Genomic DNA, 4,466 nt, shown 5'->3' on the forward strand with positions numbered 1-4,466 from the left:
GAGTGGGGTCCATAGATGTAGAATTACAAGTAGAAGCTTTAGCCCTGCGTACTGCACAGGCATTGAATGCAACACGTCAGGCCATAACCCTTTTATTATTTATTTGTTTGTTTGTTTATTTATTTATTAGGCAAGGCAACCCTTGGTTGACCTCACAGATTGCAAGGAACTTGTCAGCTTACAATCCCTTATTTATTTATTTTTTTACATTTTTTATGCCTATAGCACCTGGACTTTCTAGGTGGTCTCCCACCCAAGTACTAACCAGGCCCAATCCTGCTTAGCGTCTGAGATGAGATGGGATCGGGCTTGTTCAGGGTAGCATGGCCGTAGATGGTTATAACCCTTTTAATAGATGAAACCACACAAATGTGGAAAGTAGTTTTGCAAAACCGTATGGCTCTTGACCTCCTAACTGCTGCCCAGGATGGACCTGTGCACTACTTCATGTAGAATGCTATGTCTATATTATTGTTCATACTGACCAGGCACAGGCAGCCCTCCAGGAAATCAGGGCATAGGTGATAATAGAATTCTCTATTTTCTTTGGATGTATAGTTATATTTATATATTTTTTCATTTGTATTCTTCAATTAGAGTTGACATTCAGTATTATTTTATACTAGCTTCAGGTATAAAGCACAGTAGTTGGACATTTATATAATTTGTGAAGTGAAGGGCCCCCCCTTCCAATTAGTCTAGTATCCACCTGGCACTATATAGTTATTACAATGTTATGATTATATTCCATATGCTGTACTTCACATCCTCATGACACTTTTGTAACTACCTATTTGTATTTCATTGTATTTTATTTTTTAATTAATTAATTTTTTAATGTGACATTGCTTAATGACATTCAATAATTTTCAGCTGCACACATTAACAGTAAGGCATGTATATATATTTATTTACACTGTGTGTTCACCTCACATAGTTATATTTCTTTCTGTCACCACATATTAGACCCCTTTACCCCATCTGGTACATCCTCCACCCTGGCCTCCACCCTCTAGTAACCACAAGTCTATTGAACAAGTCCATGAGTCTCTGTTTGTCCTCTTCATTTGTTGCTTTTATACATCACATATAAGTGATATCATGTAATTTTCAACTTTTTCTGTCTGGCTTATTTCACTTATGATTATCTCCAGGTCCATCCATGTTGTCACAAATGGCAGTATTTCATCTCTTCTTATAGATGCGTAATATTCCATTGTATATATGTACCACTGCTTCTTTAGTCAATCATCTATCATAAGACACTTTGTTACTTCCATGTCCTGGCCACTGTGAATAATGCTGCTGTGAACATTGGTGTGCAAATATCTTTACGGATATGAGTTTTCAAGACTTTAGAGTAGATACCCATTAGAGAGAATACTGGATCATATGGTTGATTAATGCTTAGTTTTTTGAAGAAACTCCATACTGTTTTCCATGAGGGTTCCTATTTCTCTACATTCTCTTCAAAATTTGTTATTGCTTGTCCTGTTGATTATAGCCATTCCAACAGGTGTGAGATGGTATCTCATTGTGGTTTTGATTTGCAATTCACTAATAACTAGTGATGTTGAGCATCTTTTCAAGTGTTTGCTGGCCATTTGTATGTCCTCTACGGAGAAGGGTCTGTTCAGATCTGCCCATTTTTTGATTGGATCATTTGTTTTTTTGTTGTTATTGAGTTGTATGAGTTCTTTGTATATTTTGGATATTAGGCCCTTATTGGAGACATTACTTGCAAATATATTTTCCCATTCCATGGTTGTCTCTTCACTTTGTTGATGATTTCTTTTGCTGAGCAGAAGCTTTTTAGTTTGATGTAGTCCCATTCATTTATTTTTGCTTTCACTTCTCTTGACTTTGAGGTCAAACTCATAAAATCTTTAAGTCCAAGGACCTTCCGTTTAGGTCCTATGTTTTCTTCTATGCATTTTATCGTTTCAGGTCTCATATTACTTAATCCATTTTAAAGTAATTTTGGTGTGTGGTAATAGACAACAGTCCAGTTTCATTCTTTTGCAGATGGCTTTCCAGTTTTCCCAAAACCATTTTTTGAAGAGGCTTACCTTTTTCCAGTGTATGTTTTTGGCCTTTTTGTCAAAAATTGTTTGCCCATATTAATATGAGTTTGCTTCTGGACTCTCAATTCTGTTCCACTGGTTTGTGTGTCTGTTTTTCTACCAATACCATGCCGTTTTGATTACTGTCACTTTGTAGTATAATTTGAAGTGAGGCAGAGTGATTAATCCAGCCTCATTCTTTTTTCTCAGGATAGCTTTGGCGATTCGGGGTCTTTTGTGATTCCATACAAATCTGATGAATTTTTCTTCTATTTTTTTAAAAAAATGCCGATGGGATTTTTATGGGGATTGCATTAAATCTGTATAATACTTTAGGTAATATGGTCGTTTTTAACTGTTGATTTTTCCAACCCAGGAACACAAAATTCCTTTTCATTTCTTTATATCTTCTTCAATTTCCTTTAATAGGGTCTTATAGTTTAAATTATATAGGCCCTTCATATGTTTTGTTAGATTTATTTCTAGGTATTTTATTCTTTTTGTTGCAATTGCAAAGGAATTATTTTTTCCACTTCTTTTTCTGACATTTTATTATTAGAGTATAGGAATACTAGGGATTTTTGAACATTGATTTTGTATCCAGAGTATTTACTGTATTTGCTTATTGTTTCTAGGAGTGTTCTTGTGGAGTCTTTAGGGTTTTCTATATAGAGAATCATGTCATCCACAAATAGTGACAGTTTGACTTCTTCGTTTCCTATTTGGATGCCTTTTGTATCTTTCTCTTGCCTGATTGAACTTGCTAGGTCCTCCAAAGTTATATTAAATAACAAAGGTGATAGTGGACAGCCTTGCCTTATAACTAGAGGAAGCATTTTTAATATTTTACCATTAAGTATAATGTTGGCTGAGTGTTTGTCATATATGGCCTTTAATATGTTAAGATGCCCTCTTTCTATACTGATTTTGTTAAATGTTTGATCATAAATGGATGATGTATCTTGTCGAAGGTTTTTTCTGCATCTATTAAAATGATCATATGATTCTTATTTTTTAATTTGTTTATGCGGTATATCACATGAATTGATTTGCATATGTTGAAGGATCCCTGTGCCTCTGGGATAAAGCCCACTTGATCATGGTCTATAATCCTTTTAACATGTTGCCATATTTGGTTTACTAGTATCTTATTTAGGATGTTTCATCTGTGTTCATGAGAGATATTGATTTGTAGTTTATTTGTTTATTTGTTTGTTTTTCTGTGTTACCTTTACCAGGCTTTAGTATCAGGGTAATATTGGCCTCATAAAATAATTTGGGAAGCATTGCCTCCTCTTCGATTTTTGAAAGAGCTTGAGGAGAATAGGTATAAAATCTTCTTTGAATGTTTGATAGAATTCACTGGTGAAGTGATCTGGTCCTGGACATTTACTTTTTGGTAGAGTATTGATGATTGTTTCAATTTCCATACTGCTGATTGGTTTGTTTACATTCTCTAGTTCTTCTTGATTCAGTCTAAGAAGTTGGGATTTTTCTAAGTACTGGTCATTTCTTCTAGGTTATTAAATTTGTTTTTATGTACTTTTTCATAGTATTCTTTTTTGATCTTTTGTATTTCTGCAGTGTCTTTCATCATTTCCTTTCTTTCATCCCTGATTTTTTTTTTATTTGTGTTCTTTCTCTTATTTCTTTAGTGAGTCTAGCCAGGGGTTTGTCAATTTTATTAACCTTGTCAAGGAACCAGCTCTTTGTTGCATTTATTTTTTTCTATTGTTTTTTGTTTGTTTGTTTGTTTGTTTTCAATTTCATTTATTTCTTCTCCAATTTTGATTCTTTCTTTCTTTCTACTGACTTTAGGCTTCATTTGTTCTTTCTTTTCTAGTTTTTTAAGATGAAGCATTGGGTTGATTATTTGGGCTTGTTCTTGTTTTTGGAGATAGGCCTGTAATGATATGAATTTTCTTCTTATGACCTCTTTTGCCACGTCCTAAAGTTTTGATACGTTGTACTATCATTATCATTTGTTATCTCTTGATCTCTCTTTTCATTTATTTTCTGACCAAGTTATTCTTCAGTAGCATGGTGTTTAATCACCATTTGTGGTTCTTCCTGATTTCTTTTTGCAGTTGATTTCTAGTTTTAAAGCATTATGATCAGAGAATATGGTTGGTGTGATTTCAACCCTCTTATATTTATTGAGGTTATCTATCTCTGTGCCACAGTATGGGGTCAATATTTAAGAATGTTCCATGTGCACTAGAGTAGAATGTATAAGCAGCTGTTTTGGGATGAATGGCTCTATAAATGTCAATTATGTCTAGTTGGTGTAATGTGTCATTTAAGGATGTTATTTCCTTATTTATTTTCTGTTTAGATGATATGTCCATATCCAATGGTGGAGTATTTAGGACCACTACTACGATAGCATTTTTGTCTTTTTCT

At 33.9% G+C, this 4,466-nt stretch overlaps 1 pseudogene; it reads right to left on the reverse strand.

Moving 5' to 3' along the window:
- Positions 1 to 216: 216 nt before the first annotated feature.
- Positions 217 to 335, reverse strand: LOC111730799 (annotated as a pseudogene).
- Positions 336 to 4,466: the final 4,131 nt, after the last annotated feature.

This window comes from Pteropus vampyrus, unplaced genomic scaffold (genome assembly GCF_000151845.1).
Source record: "Pteropus vampyrus isolate Shadow unplaced genomic scaffold, Pvam_2.0 Scaffold335, whole genome shotgun sequence".
NCBI lineage: Eukaryota > Metazoa > Chordata > Mammalia > Chiroptera > Pteropodidae > Pteropus > Pteropus vampyrus.